Source organism: Hemiscyllium ocellatum, unplaced genomic scaffold (assembly GCF_020745735.1).
Source record: "Hemiscyllium ocellatum isolate sHemOce1 unplaced genomic scaffold, sHemOce1.pat.X.cur. scaffold_346_pat_ctg1, whole genome shotgun sequence".
Classification (NCBI taxonomy): Eukaryota; Metazoa; Chordata; class Chondrichthyes; order Orectolobiformes; family Hemiscylliidae; genus Hemiscyllium; species Hemiscyllium ocellatum.
Genome location: NW_026868433.1, coordinates 418,332 through 435,241, shown reverse-complemented (window position 1 = coordinate 435,241; position 16,910 = coordinate 418,332).

Genomic DNA, 16,910 nt, shown 5'->3' with positions numbered 1-16,910 from the left:
GGGAGCTAGGGATGATCACAGCCAGGAATCAAATCAAGAATGAGAATTTTAAATTGTTGTTGCTTATGAATAGGAGCCTTTTGACGAATGAACATGTTTGGGGAGAAGTGAGCACGTGGGCGATAGTGCTTTTATTTTTTTCTTGAGATTACAGGGAGGTTGAATTTGAGAGGCTGGCCAGGAGTGTGTTTGGATAATTAAGTCTGGAGATAACACACGATGGATGAGAGTTTCAGTATATGAGCTGAGATGAGGGAGGAATCAGCTAGAAATAGTGGTGTTGGAGTGGGACTGGGCTGTCACCCTCACCTCACCTCTGGGATTCAGCTGGTTGTCAGGTTGTGAATCAGGCGGTAACACAATTGGGAGCTGAGTGGCCCTGGTGGAGCCTAAAATGAGTGTCACTCAGCTGGCTGTTGCTGAGCAGCTGCTGCTTGATAGCTCTGTTGATGACATTTTCCATCACTTTACTGCTGATCGAGTGTTGACTGACGGACGGAAATTGCCTGGGTTGGATTTGCCCTGTGTTTTTGTGTTGAACATCCCTGGGTAATGTACAAGATTGTCAGTCGATCCCAGTGCTGGAGCGGTACGTGGCTTGGTGGGTGGCAAGTTCTGGAGCACAAGCTATCAGTATTATTGCCAGAATGTTAGCAGGACCCATAGGCTTTACACTACTTAACCATTTCTGGGTATTATTCGAATTAAATTGAACTGGCTTAAAGCTCACATCGCTGACGTTAGGAACCACTGGAGAAGGCTGAGACGGATCAAGCCACTTTGCATCTGGCTGAAAATTGCTGCAAATGCTGTCATCTTATCTTTTGCATGGATGTGTGAAACCCCTCCATCAGTAAGGGTGGGGATATCTGTGGTGCTTCCTGCAACGAGTTGTTTAATTGTCCATTACCATTCACAACTGGATGTGGCAGAACTGCAGAGCTCTGATCTGATCAATTGATTGTGGGATCACTTAGCTCTGTTGCTTGCTGCTGATGCTGTTTGATATGCAGATAGTCCTGCTTGGTAGCTTCACCAGGTTGGCACTTCATTTTTAGGTATGCCAGGTGCTGCTCATGGAATGCCGTCCTTTTCTGTCCATTTTGATGGGTGGGTGCCGAATGTACAAACCCATGAGATTACAGCTGGAGTACAGTTCTGCTGCTGTTATCCCACAGTGCCTCAGAGATATCCAGTTTGAGTTCCTACATCTGTCCCATTTAACTCGATGATAGTACTACTCAGAACAATGGAGGCTTTTCTCAACTTTAAGGTGAGGCTTTGTCTCCAAAAAGACTGTGTGATGGTCGTTCTTGCCGATACTGTCATGGACAGATGCATTTGCAGCTGGTAGATTCATACTGATAACATCTAGTATGTTTTTCCCTCTTGCTGGTTCCGTTACCGCCTGCTGCAAACTCAGTTGAGCAGCTATGTCCTTGAGGACCCGACCAGCTCAGTCAGTAATCCTGCTGCTGAGCTACTCTTGGTAGAGGACATTGAAATCCTGGACCCAAAGTAGGCTTGTCACCATTTTATTGCCTCCGTACTTCCTCCAAGTGTTATTCAACATGGAGGAGCTCTGATTCATCAGCCGTGGGGGCACGGTATGTATTAATCAGCTGAAGACATGAGACTTCGTGATAACCGGACTCAATGCTGAGTACTCCCAAGGCAAATGGTTCCTGTGTGTACACCACTGTGCCAGCACCTCTGCCTGGTCTGTCCTGCTGGTGGGACAGGACATATCCAGAGATTTCAGGAGAAAGTGAAGACTACAGATGCTGGAGATCAGAGTCGAGAGTGTGGTGCTGGAAATGCATAGTAGGTCAGGCTGATGAAGGGCTTAGGCTCGAAACGTCGATTCTCCTGCTCCTCGGATGCTGCCTGACTGTTGTGCTTTCCATCACCATACTCTCGATATCTAGGGATGGTGATGATGGTGTCTGGCCTTTATCTGTAAGGGATGACTCTGTGAGTATGACTATGTTAGGCTGTTCCTTGACTAGTCTGTGAGACAGCTCACCATGTTTTGGCACAAAAAAAAATGTCAGTGAGCAGGATGTTGCACCATCGAGAGGGCTGATTCTGTGGTTGTATTTCCTAGTGCCTTGTTAGATGCCAAGTGGTCCATCCAGTTTCACTCCTTTGTTGAGACTTTGCAGTGATTAATACAGTGAGTAGCTTGTTAGGCGACTGTCAGGTTGTCAGGATTGTTTCTGCTATTGACAATAGTTCCATGGAGATCAGGAGATTCCTAATTCCAGTTTTTTTTTTGTTGAATTCAGATTTTACCGTCTGCCGAGCTGGGATTCGAACAAGGACTTCAGTTGTACATTTTAATATTCTGGATAAAAGTTAAATACATTAGGTTTGTTCATGCATTTTAAATATCACTAACCCTGGTTTTGATTCTTTGTAAAACACTGCCCACCATCCTGTCTCCTCCATCCTTCCCTCCAACAACAAGATCAAGGAGCACATGGAGTTTCTCTGTCAAAACGACTGAGACAGTCCGATCAGCTGCCTCTGCTGCTTCCCTCCCTCCCACTAGCCCACCGAGGCAAACTGCCTCACATGGTGTTCCTGGTTTTTGTCCCAAACTTGCATCTTTCTCCAGTCTCTTGTCAAGCCTTATCAGAGCTCATCTTGATCTTTTACCAGTCTCGCTAAACTACAGTCATTCCAACTTTGTTTCCTCCTCATCACTCCCCCTCGCCAATTCATAGGTATTGTTCCTTGTTCTGTCTGTCTTTTCTGGTTATGTCCTTCTCATCCATTCTGCAAGAAAAACTAACATTTGACCACACCATTGTTTGTAAATCCTGCTCCATCTCCACTCTCCCTTTCCTTTCTGAATTCCTTGTATTTGGTGGCCCTCCAGGATCTATCCTTGGTCCGTCCTGTTTCTCACCTACATACTGCCAGGAGGTAACATCGCCCAAAAGGACTGTGTTAGGTTTCACATGTACACTGACAATGTCCAGCTCTCCCTCCCCATCATCCGTCTCCATTACTCCACTGTTACTCAGATACCAAACTGCTGACCACGCTTTGATTAGCTGTAATCACTTCAGGGAAACACTGCAATTGTTAAACCCATTGCATTCAGTTGCTATTCCAAATTCATTTCCCTTACTGCTGAGCCCCTCCCTCTCACTGGGAACTGTCTGAGCTAGAACTACACTCTTTACAACATTGCTGTCATATCTGACCCCAAGGTGACCTTCTGATCAGACATCTACACAATCACAAACACCAGGAATTCCAATCTCTGAAATGTTGCTTGTCTCCCCCTCACCCCAGCTCTATTGCTACTGAAACCCCTTACCGGCGTCTGTGTTGCCTTAAACCTCACGAATCTGAAATAGAACCATTGATTCCGTGACTGACACAGAATCTGCTAGCTTTCAGTGTTTCCTGCACAATTTCTCCCGGTCTCTTTGTGGTGCAGCTTTGTACAGTTTCCACCATTTAAATAGCACTCTGTTCTTTTATTACTTCCTCCAAAATGTTCAACTTCCCATTTTCCCAAATTCATACTCCATCTGGCAACTTGTTGCCCCCTTCTCCTATGCATCTCTCTCTTTTCACAATCTTCTTAGAACTTTACAGTTATGCCTTTTCTAGCAGTACCCCCACCCCCCCCCCCCCCACCCCCATTCTTCTAAACATTTACTGGGAGCACTGGGCAGTGTGATGCATGCAGAGTTGCTCTGTTTCTAGAGATACTCTATGGGAGGAGCTTGCTGCCCATTGGTCAGAATGGAGGCAACTTGTACATCGAGCTGCATGAGCCTTTCCCACCCCATATCTCATTGATGGGGCATAGCAGCATCACGGAAGGAAAAAAAAGAAGCAAATCCTGCTCGCCACATCGCACTGGCTCTTGGAATATTCTGTTCCATGTGTCAAAGATCTGCCCTGTTCAGTCACATGAAGTCCCAAGGTGGACACTCCTAGAAACCCACATAGATTTCCCTCTGAACTGACTGCTGACCTCCACAAGGGGTGATGTGTCCAGTCATCCTGGGCCAGGAGGAGGGGACGGTATGAGTTTATAACCTGAACTGACAGTGATGGATTTTATAAACTTATATTACAGAATATTACAGGTGGACATTCAGATGGTAATCTCAGTCATTGTAACATCAAACTCTGATTGAATTAACCAATTCATCAGGACCTGGATATTCACATTATGTGTGAGTATTGTATTCCATCTGAATCCCATTTGCTGCATAGAAGTTCTCCTTTGAATCTTCCCAAACCTTTAATGTGTGTCCTGTAATCCTTGTATATTGTGCCGATGGGTGTAAGGTTTATAATTATAACGTGTAACTTTTCTAAACCCCTCTGTCACAGCTCCCCTCAATTGGCTCTGCTACAAGGAGAACAACCTCAGTTTCCCCAATCCCCTGATTCCCCAATGTCTGTTTGCTCTCTATAAGGCACATATCAGGATTGTGTTGGAACATTCTCCACTTGCCTGCATCGGTGCAGATACCAACAATATTAAAGAAAGTGGACATCCTCCAGGACAAAGCACTGTGCCGTGGTGGTATCCCATCCACCACCTTCAGCATTCCCTCTCCCCACCCCAGAGACACAGTGACATCATTGTGTAAAATGTAAATGCAGCTTTGTCCTCCCAGACCATAGGGCTGCTCTCTCATTAGGGAGGAAACTGGAACCCCTGGAAGAAACCCATGCAGACACTGGGAGAATGTGCAAGTCCCACAGCGACAGTTGTCCAAAGCTGGAATCGAACCTGGTGCCCTGGCAGCAGTGCTAATCAGTGAGCCACTGTGCCACCCTAAAATTGTAATTTGATTCACAACTACCACTTCCTCTGATAGTTCATTCCACACATAAACCATCATCTGAACAAAAATAAAAAAAAAATCCCCGATCGCCTTTTTAAAGCCGTTCTGCTGTCACCTTAAAAGGTATGTACCCAGTCTTGAATCGCATCCCTTCTTGGAAAGGACACCTGCTGTTCACATTACTGATACCACCCCTCCATGATTTGAGTCAAATAAGTTCACTCCTCAGCCTCCTGCGCGCCAGTTAAAGAGGTCGCAACCTATCCAGCCTCTGCTTATAATTCAAACTATCCATTCCCATCAACATCCTGGTAAATTGCTTCTGAATCCGCTCCAACTACATAATGCCCTCCCGATATCAGCATGACCAGAACTGGACACGGAATTCTAGAAAAGGCCCCCCGAACATCCAAAATAACGTCCCAACTCTCGTACTCAAAAGTCTGAGCAATGAAAGCAAGTGTGCTAAGCACCTTCCTAACCACCCTGTCTCCATGTGACACAGACTTGAAAGACCCGAACCCCTCGGCCTCTTTGTTCCATATCATTACTCGAGGCCCTGTTTTTAATTAGTGTAAGTCTGCCCTCGTTTGTTTTATCAAGATGTAATGTTTTGCATTTATTCCAATCCCAAAAAACCCTGAGCATTAAAGACCGTGGGAGTATACTTAAGAGGGAAATCAGGAGGGCAAAAAGGGGACATGAGATAGCTTTGTCAAATAGAGTTATGAATAATCCCAAGGGTGTTTATATATACATTAAGAACAAAAGGGTAACTCGAGAGAGAATAGGGCTCCTCAAACATCAGCAAGGTAGCCTACACGTGGAGCCGCAGGAGATGGAAGAGACACTAACTGAATATTTTGCATCAGTGTTTATGTGGAGAAGGACGTGGGCAATATAGAATGTGGGGAAATAGATGTCGACATGTTGAATATGTTCATCTTACAGAGTAGAGCACGCTGGGTGTTTTGTAACCCGTAAAGCTTGGTTAATCCCCAGCACCTGATCAGGTGTACCCTATAACTCAGGGAAGCTGGGAATGTGATTACTGGGCCTCTTGCTGAGATATTTGTATCAACGATTATCACAGGTGAGATGCCGAAAGACTAGAGGTTGGTTAACGTGGTGCCGCTATTTAAGAAAGGTGGTAAGGACAAGCCAGGGAACTATCGACTGGTGAGCCTGACATTGATGCTGGGCAAGTTGTTGGAGGGAATCCTGAGGAACAAGATGTGCATGTATTCTGAAAAGCAAGGACTGATTAGTGATAGTCAGTATGACTACGTGCATGGGAAATCATGTCTCACACAACTGATTGAGTTATTTGAAGATGTATCAAAGAGGATTGATGAGGGCAGAGAGGTGGACATGATCAATGGAATTCAGTAAGGCGCTCGACAAGGTTCCCCATGGAAGACTGGCTAGCAAGGTTAGATCTCATGGAATACAGGGAGAACTAGCCGTTTGGATACAGAACTGGCTCAAATGTAGAAGGCAGGGTGGTGGTGGAGGGTTGTTTTTCAGATTGGAGACATGTGACCAGTGGAGTGCTGCAAGGATCAGTGCTGGGTCCACTACTTTTCGTCGTTTATATATATGATTTAGATATGAGCATAGGAGGTAATGTTGATCAGTTTGCAGATGACACCCAAATTGGAGGTATAGTGGACAGCGAAGAGGGTTATCTCAGATTACAACAGGATGTTGTTCAGATGGGTTAGAAGTGACAGATGGAGTTTAATTCGGATAAATGTGACGTGCTGCATTTTGGAAAAGCAAATCTTAACAGGATTGATACACTTAGTGCCAAATTCCGAGATAGTGTTGATGAACAAAGATATCTTGCAGTGCAGGTTCATATTTCCTTGAACGTAGAGTTGCAGGTAGATAGGATATTGAAGAAAGTGTTTGGAATACATTCCTTTATTGATCAGAGCATTGAATATAGAAGTTGGAAGGTCATGTACAGGACATTGGTTAGGCCTCTTTTGGAATATTGTGTGCAATTCTGTTCTCGGCCAATCGGAAGGATGTTGTGAAATTTGAAAGGGTTCAAAAAGAATACATGCGCATCTTGCCAGGGTTGGAGGGTTTGAGCTGCAGGAAGAGAGCAAAAAGGCTGGGGCTTTCTTTCCCTGGAGCATCAGAGACTGAGGGGTGACCTCCACAGAGGTTTATAAAATCATTAGTAGCATGGATAGGGTAAAAAGACAAGGTCTTTTCCCTGAGTAGGAGAGTCCAGAAATAGAGAGCATAGGTTGAGGGTGAGAGGGGAAAGATATAAAAGGGAACTAAGGAGTAAATTTTGCACGCAGAGAGTGGTGCGTGTATGGAATACGCTGCCATAAGAAGTGGTGGAGGCTGACAATTATAGCATTTTAAAGGCATTTGGATATTTGACATGAATAGGAAGGATTTAGAGGGCTATGGCCCAGATGCTGGCAAGAGGGATAAGATTAGGTTCAGATATCTGGTCGGCATGGACAAATTTGACAAAAGGTTCTGTTTAGTGCTGTTCATCTATGACTCACAGCTTAGTGGATTGCGGTCTCTTCAAAGATAGATCTTGGTCTTTTTTTAAGTAAAGCTACAACATTCAGTAGGGCGAAAGTTTATTTCTTTAAATACACATCTTATGATACTTGGATTAAGTTTTTTAATGTAAAATATTGGTACTAATTTATTCTAGAGTAGTGTTTTGTAAAGACTGTGTGCCTTTTTCTGGGACTGTGGACTGTTAAGGTGCAGAGATGGCCATTCATACAGTGATGTGCTCTTCCTGTTGGATGTAGGAGATTAAGGAAAGTTCCAATGATCCTGATTATCTGCAGGAAGTGAGGATGCAAATCCTGTAGGATTTCATGGATCAGATCGAGCGATGGTTAAAGGTAATGAAGAATTTACAGGAGCCAGGGGGTGTGATAGGTGGCAGTTTCAGAAAGGTAGGAAAACTGCCAATCCAGTCAGGCAGATGGGTTTCCTCTCGGAAAGGGAGGAGTGGAGGGCAAGTAGTGCAGGAGTCTCCTGTGGTTATTTCCATCTCAAACAAGTATACTGTTTTGGAAAGCATCGGGGGTCACACTCTCAGGGGAATATCGCACTGACAGCCAAGTTACGAGTGTATTAGATCTAGTGTAATGTGAGGTATATCAGGTTCATCGCGATCGATGGTGATAAGGGGCTCTCTTGTCTGCAGCACAGACTGCAGTTTCTGTAGCTCACAGTGAGACATCAGAATGGGGTGGTGCCTCCCTACTGTCTGGGTGAAGGATGGCTCCGAGGGTGCAGAATATTCTGAAAGGGGAGACTGATCAGTGGGAGGGCGCTGTACATTGGTACCAATGACATAAGAGAAAACGATGAAGTCCTGATTAGAGAATATAGCAAATTAGCCTGGAGGATAATAAGCAGGTCCTTGTGGGTAGTAATATCTGGATTACTCCCGGTGCCACATGCTAGTGAGAGTAGGAATAGCAGGGTAGAGCAGATGAATGCGTGGCCAAGGATCTGATGCAGGGGAGAAGGATTCCCATTTTTGGATCATTGGAATTTCTGCTGGGGTAGAATTGACGTGCATAACAAGGATGGATTACACCTGACTTGGAAGGTGTCTAATATCCAAGCAGGGAGATTTGCAAGTGCTACTCGGGAGCCATTAAACCAGTGAGGGCGTGGGGTAAACCTAAAGAGATAGTGAGAAAGGAGGTAAGTCTGAGGCTGGTACAGTTGAAAAGTTAGACAGGCAAGGGCTAGGCACAGAATGAGGTCGGACTGACAAGGTACAATAGACAATAGGCGCAGGAATAGGCCATTCTGCCCTTTGAGTCAGCACAATCATTCATTATGATCATGGCTGACCATCCACAATCAGTATCCTGTTCCTGTCTTATCTCCGTATCACTTGATTCCATTATCTTTAACAGCTCTATCCATCTCTTGAAAGTACCAGAGACTTGGTCTCCGCTGCCTTCTGGGGCAGTGCATTCCATGTGTCCACTACTCTCTGGGTGAAGACGTTTCTCCTCAACTCTCTTCTAAATGGCCTCTCCCTTATTTTTAAACTGTGTCCTCTGTTTCTGGACTCACCCATCCGTGGAAACATGCTTCCTGCCTCCAGAGTGTCCAGCCCTTTAATAATGTTGTAGGTCTCAATCAGATCCCCTTTCATTCTTCTAAACTCTAGTGTATACAAGTTCAGTCGCTCCAATCTTTCAACATATGATCATTCCGCCATTTCGTGAACCTACCCAACACTCCCTCAATAGCCACAATGCTCTTCGTCAAATGTGGAAACCAAAACTGCACACAATACTCCATGTGCGGTCTGAACAGGGCCCTGTACAGCTGCAGAAGGACCTCTTTGCTCCTATACTCAATTCCTCTTGTTAGGAGGGCCAGCATGCAGTGAGCTTTCTTTACTACCTGTTGTACCTGCATGCTTGCTTTCATTGACTGATGTACAAGAATACCTAGATCTCGTTGTACTTCCCCTTTACCAAACTTGACTCCTTTTAGATAGTTATCTGCCTTCCTGTTTTTGCCTCCAAATTGGATAACCACACATTTACCCACATTAAACTGCATCTGCTATGCATCCGTCCACTCACCTAGCCTGTCCAAGTTAACCTGTATTCTCATAACATCCTCCTCACGTTTCACCCTGCCATCCGTCTTTGTGTCATCAGCAAATTTGCTCATATTACTTTTAATGTGTTCATCTATATTATTAATGTATATTGTAAACAGCTGCAGTCCCAGCACCGAACCTTGTGGTACCTCACTAGTCACTGCCTGCCATTCCGAAAGGAAGCGTTTATCACTACATTTTGCTTCCTGTCAGCCAGCCAATTTTGAATTCAAGTCAGTATATTCCCCTTTGTAAATCCATGCTAACTCTGTCAAATCCTATTACTGCTATCCAAATAAGCCATAATTTCATCTTTTATAATTGACACTAGCATTTTTCTCACCACTGACACCAGGCTAACCAGTCTATAATTCCTTGTTTTCTCTCTCCCACCTTTCTTGAAAAGTGGGACAACATTAGCCAACCTCCAATCTGACTCAACATCTCCTGATTCTGTGTCTCCACCTTCGCAAGGTGTTGCATGTCATCCCTCACCAACAGGGCCATCCCACCCCCTCTGCCAACAGTCTGTCCTTTTGATAGCACTACGTTGCATTTGTTTCAATGCAAGACGTTTTACAGGGAAAACAGATGAGCTTAAGATATGGTTTTGAACATGGGACTGGAATATAGTGGATATGACAGAAACCTGGCTTAGGTTGGAAAGGACAGGTATCTTAATGTTCCAGGGAATAGATGTAAGAGGAAGGATGGAAAGGGGGATACGAGAGAAGGTGGAATGGTGTTTTTGATTTGGGATGATATTATTATTGTTCTTAGGGAGGATATTCCTGGGAGTTCGCCCGTTGAAATTACTTAGGTGGAACTGGGAAATAAGAACAGGATGAACATTTTATTGAGGTTTCGTCCGGGTGCTCTGGTTTCCTCCCACAGTCCAAAGATGTGCAGTTAGGGTGGATAATCCAGGCTGAATTGCCCATATTGTTCAGGGATGTGCAGGCTAAGTGGATTGGCCATGTGAAATGCAGCGTTACAGGGGTAAGATAGGAGGCTCTGAGGGTCAGTGTGGATGTGATGGGCCGAATGGCCTGCTTCCACACTTGGGATTCTCTGACGATAATTCTACTAGTTTTAAAATAGGTACAGAAAATAATAGACCAGATCTAAAAGTTGGTGTTCAAAATTGGACAAAGGTGAATTTTGACGGTACAAGGCGAGAACTTCCAATATTTCTTTGCAACCCCCACGTAAAGGGACAGCTGGAAATTGGGAACATAAGAACAGAAGGAATAGGAGCAGGAGCAGGCCATCTGGCCCCTCAAGCCTGCACTGCCATTCAATAAGATCAGGGCTGATCATTTTATGGCCTCAGCTCCACTTTCCTGCTCTCTCACCATAACCCTTAATTCCTTTCCTGTTTGCAAATCTATATTTTGCCTTCAAGACATTCAAGTTCATAACGTCAACTGCTACACTCAGCAGGGAATTCCACAGATTCATAACCCTTCAGCTGAAGAAGTTCCTCCTCAACTCTGTCCTAAATCAGATACCCCCTTATTTTGACGCTGTGCTCTCTAGGTTGACACCCACCCCCCCCCCCATGAAAATAACCTCCCTGCTTCTATCTTATCTATTCCCTTCTTAATTTTATTTTTTCCAATACAACCTCCCATTCTTCTAAATTCCAACAAGTATAGACCCAGTCTATTCAGTCTCTCCACATACATCAACCCTCTCAACTCCCGACTCAAACTAGTGACCCTCCTCTGCACCCCCTCCAGTGTCAGCACATCCTTGCTGAAGTAAGGAGATCAAACCTGTACACAGTACTCCAGGTGTGGCCTCACCAGCACCCTGTACAACTGCAGCATAACCATCCCTCTAGCAAGGAAGAACAATAAACCCTTCACCGTCTCTTTTAGTCCCCTGGGATGCATTCTATCGTGGCCAGGAGACCCATGTACTTTTGGGCTGTTATCTTTCCCAACATTACCTCTTTACTGAGAATGACTGTTTCCATGTCCTCATCTGCCATTGCCTCCATAGGCCTGTGAAAATGAGACAACAAGAGAACATAGACAGTATGTTCCTGTTAAGGCCAAGTCTGGTAGGTGTAGAGAATGCTGTGTGTCTAGATAAATTGAAGGTCTGGTCAAAAAGATGAAGGAAGGATATGGCAGGTACAGACAGCTGGGTTTGAGTGAATCCCTCGGAGTATAGGGGCAGTAGGAGTTCACTTGAGGGAAAACTGGAAGGCAAAAATGATACATGAGATAGCTTTGGGGGAAAGAGGTTGAACGACAATCCAAAGAGATTCTACAAAACACTAACGACAAGAGTAACCAGGCAGAGAATAGGGACCCTCAAAGATCAACTAGGCTGTCTGTGGAACCACAGAAGGTGGGAGAGATACTATCTGAGGATTTCATGTCAGCTTTTACTGAAAGAGGATATGGAAGCTAGAGACTTTGGAGAAATAAATAGTGATAACTTGACAACTATCCATATTCCAGAGGAGGTTGTACGGGATGTCTTATACAGAAAGCTGAGTAAATCTGTGGGACCTGATCAGGTGTATCCCAAACCTTTGTGGGAAGTTAAGGAAGTGATTGCCGGACCCCTCGCTGAGATATTTCTACCACCGATAGCCACAGGTGAGGTGCTGCAAGACAGGCGCCATTATTTGAGAAAGGTGATGAGGAAAGGCCAGGGAACAATACACTGGTGAGCCTGAAGTTAGTGGCAGACAAGGTGTTGGAAGGAATTCTGAAGGACAGGTTTATATGGAATTGGAAAGGCAAGAAGTGATTAGGAATAGTCAGCAATGGCTTTCTACATAAATCACTAACTTGGACTTCAGAAAGACATTCAAAAAGGTTCCACATAACAGACTGGTTAGCAAGTTAGACACCATGGGATGCAGAGAGAACCAGCTATTTGGATACAAAATTGGCTGGAAGGTTGGAGACAGAGGGTAGTGCTTTTCGGACTGGAGGCCTGTGATGAGTAAAATGGTGAAAGGATCGGTGCTGGATCCACTGCTTGTCGTCATTTCTATGTGAATATGTGAGGTATAGTTAATAGGTTTACGGTAGATATCAAAATTGGAAGTGCACTGGACAGCGAAGAAGTACCTCAGAGTACAACAGGACTTCAATCAAATGGGCTGAGCATTGTCAGATCGAGTTTATTTCAGATAAATGTGAGGTGCTGCATTTTGGAAAAGCAAATGAGGGCAGGAATTATACACTTAATAGGAAGATCCTGGGGAATGTTGCTGAACAAAGAGACCATGGAGTGCAGGTTCATAGTTCCTTGAAAGTGGAATCATAGGCAGGGTAGAGAAGAAGGTGTTTGGTGTACTTGCCTTTACTGGTCAGTGCATTGAGTAGTGGAGTTGGGACGTCATTTTGCGGCTGCACAGTACATTGATTCAGCCACTTCTGGAATTCTGCTTTCAGTCCTGGTCTCCCTGCTATCGAACTGGTCCATGCCGACTAGATATCCCAACCTAATCTAGTCCCATTTGCCAACACTTGGCACATATCCCTCTACACCCTTCCTATTCACAGACCCATCCAGATGCCATATGGTGTAATTGTACCAGCCTCCACCACTTTCCTGAACAGAAGATTCCGTACATGCACCAATCTCAGTGTGAAAAAGTTGCCTCTTGGGTCCCTTTTAAATCTTTCCCCTCTCACCTTAAACCTACGCCCTCTCGTTCTAGACTCCCCCACCCCAGGGAAAAGCCCTTGTCTATTTTTCCCATCCATACTCCTCATGATTTTATAAAGCTCTATGAGATCACCCCTCAGCATCCGATGCTCTTGGGAAGAGCCCACTCATGTCACAATGGGGCCCAGGTGATTGACAGCAGCTTCAGACCAATAGGAGAATTGGCGTGATCCTCCAGCCAATGGGAGTGAATTGGGGTGGGTCCAGCAGGCCAACATGTGGCCATGAGCTGTGCATGCGCAGTGTCACTGTGTGGGGGGTCCTAGTGAGTGTGAAGGCAGTGGGAGAGACTGCAAAGTCTGGGGAAGAAATTGAGCTATTGTGGACTGGGAGGGTTTATAAATGCACGGTTTTAGGCTGCTAGACCTGAATTACAAATTCCTGGTAAATTAGAACCAAAAGAACTGCGGATGCTGTAAATCTCACACAACAACCAAAAGGGACTGGTAAAGCTCAGCAGGTCTGCCAGCATCTATGAAGAGAAATCAGAGTTAACGTTTTGGATCCGCTGACCCTTCCTCAGAACTGATGTAACTGAAAAGAAATGTCGGTTTATATGCAGAAGGTAGGGGTTAAGGAGTAAATGATAGGTGATGATAGAGTGCAAAGAAAGAGATGGGAGCAGTTGGACTAAGGAGTGGAGAACGATGTGGCTGGAGGAGGGTGAATAGCCGTTTATGGGGACTGTTCGTGGCTAACCATAGGATAATGTGTAATGTCAGGCCTGGTGTGTGTGTTAAGAGGTTATGGCGCTAGGACATTGGAGAGTTCAGGACTTAAAATTATTGAATTTGATACTGGGGCTAGAGGGGTGCAGGGTCCCCAAGTAGAAGATAAGGTGTTGTTCTTTCAGCTTGCGTTAACATGTCGCGCTGGAAAAGCACAGCAGGTCAGGCAGCATCTCAGGAGCAAGAGAATTGAAGTTTTGGACATATTCCCTGCATCAGGAATGCCAGGTTTGGCGGGGTGGGGGTAGTAAGACAGCAGAGAAATAAATAAGAGGGATGTGTGGGGTTGGTGGGAAGGGAGCTAGGAAGGCAATAGGTTGATGTAGGTGGAAGGTAATGGAGAGAGGGTGGAGTGGATAATTGGAAAGGAAAATGGACAGGTGGGACAGTTCAAGAGGGTGGTGTCGAGTTGGAGGGTTGTATCTGGGATAAGGCAGGGGAGGGGAGATGAGGAAACCTTGATTCTGTGGTTAAAGGGTCCCAATGTGGAAGATGAGGTTTTCTTCCTCCAGGCGTTGGGTGGCTGGGATTTGGTGGTGGAGGTGGCCCAGGACTTGCCTGTCCTTGGCAGAGTGGGTGGGGAAGTTGAAGTGATCGGCCACAGGATGGTGGGGTTGGTTTGTGTATGCATTCCAGAAATGTTCCCTGAAACATTCTGCAAGTCGGTGTCCCAGTGGAGAGGAGATCACATTGAAAGCAAAGGCCATAAAAGGTAAGGTGTTTGGATGTGCATGAAAATCTCTGCTGGATGTGGAAGGGTCCTTTGGAGGTGAGGGGGAGGTGTGGGCACAGGTTTTACACCTATGGCATTGACATGTGAAGGTGCTTGGAGTGGGTTAGTGGGGACCATGGATCTGACTAGGAATTCACAGGGAATGGTCTCTGTGGAATGCTGAAAGGAATGGGGAGGGAAACATATCCCTGGTGGGATCTGACTGTAGGTGGTGGAAATGGCGGAGGAGGATGCGTTGTATCTGGGTGGAAGGTGAGGACGGGGGTTCTATCCTTGTTGCAGTTGGAGAGGTGTGGTTCAATGGCAGAGGTGCGGGAAGTGGTGGAGATACACTGGAGCATATTGTTGACCACATGGGAGGGGAAATTGCAGTCCTTGAAATACTCGGCGTTTTGGTATGTTCTGGAGTGCTCTGCCACCTTGCACCAAGCTTCACTGGAACACTGCAGTAAGCATGAGACAGAGAGGTTGGCCAGGGAACAGACTCGTGTGTTAAAGTAGCAGGTAGCTGGAAGATCAGGATCTGTTTTGCAGCAGAACGTAGATGATCAGCTGCCATTTCCAGCACCTCCACTGAGAGGCTGCCAGACACAGGTTCCTGTCCCTCCATTTACAGCTATGCACCATCCCAGCCAGAGTGTTATCCACTCCTTTGTCTTTCCAAATGTTACTGTTTCTTCTGGGCTCCATCCCCACGTACGATTTACTCTTTAACCCCTATCTCCTGCAGTCCACAGATATGCAGGTTAGGTGAATTGGCCATACTAAATTTCCCGTAGTGTTCAGGGATGTATAGGTTAGGTTCATTATTTAGGAGAAATGTAGAATAATAGGGTCGGGGAATGGGTTTGGTTGAGAAACTCTTCAGAGGGTGGGTGTGGACGTGTTGGGCCCAATGGCCTGTTTCCACACTGTAGGGATTCTAATTTTCCCAACTGCCGTCGGTTCTGAGGAAGGGTCACTGGACCTAGAATGACCCTTGGTGTGTGCAGGAGGAGGAATCGGGAAAGGGGAGTTGGATCCAGTTTAGACTGGGAGGGTTTAATTACACTCTGTACAGGTAGTTAGGCCTGAATTAGAAACTCTTGGTCCCACGTTTCCAGCAAATGGGAAAATTGCTGTGGCCCTCAGGTGGTGATGGGTTATGGCCGTTATCTTTATTGGGGGCAAGATACAGCGAGGTGCATGGACATATCCTCTTCCTGGGTGGGGGAGGCGTGATTTGAAGAGGGGCATTTACACATCAAACACATACCAAGAGAAGTGTTTGCCTTCACTATTTATCTTGCATTGACTGTGAGCTTTGTTTTGTGAATTCATTTTATAGGATATTAATTGAGACAGGGGTCTCAAAAGCAATTTTCTATCATCAGCAGGTTCATCAGGATTTGAAAACCATTGACATTTAACTGTGGAAGGAGAAAGCTGTGTCTGTTCTGTTTGTGGGAAAGTATCTTTTTTTTCGAGCAAAAAGCAGAAAGATATTCAAATTCGTGGTTGGATCACCCTTTGGGTGTGCGCTGTGTTCTGGGCCCTGCAGCTGAGGAAGGAGATATTGGCCTGAGAGGGAGCACAGATTTATCCAAATTACACCTCGTCTCTTTGTAGGAAATGTCAGATGTTGGCACAGTCACACACTTCATGATGTTAACCTGTAAACTCCTTATTTTTAATTCACTGCAAATTTCTCATTAAAATTCCTTATGGACCCAAATTCCAGCACCATTTCGGGTGGAATGTTCCAGATTCTGATAACTGTCTGTTCATCCAGAAACTGCTGAAGTCTATGTTGACTCTGGGGTTACACAGGGCTGAATTGTAAGATGAGATGCAGTTCTTCAGCTCCCATTGAGATGCATTGGAATAGTACAGGGGGCTGAGGGCAGTGAGCAGACAATGACAATGACAGGGCTGCACTGTGAGGGATGCTTGGCTGAATGTGTGTTTTGGAGTTGGGTATAAACAGAGCGAGGTGAGACAGGGAGAAGATGAACCACAGCTTCAGTTTTAGTGCAGGTCATTCAGAAATTCACATGGTCCCAATGGGAACAGCCAGTTTGTAAGTGAAACCTGCTGAGATTTTTTTAAACAGTTTTTTAAAGTATAACATGTCAGCTTAAGTAAAGATTGTGGCTTTTGATTATAATGGAAATGTTTGAAGTGAAGGAAGGTTTCTCACTCATTTAAATTCTCCTAATGGGAGTAACGAGCTGAATCTATAGACACATTGTTACAAGAGACCTTAGACCCGTGGTGTGCTCCTCTTCCACAATGTGGGAAATAAGGGACACTTC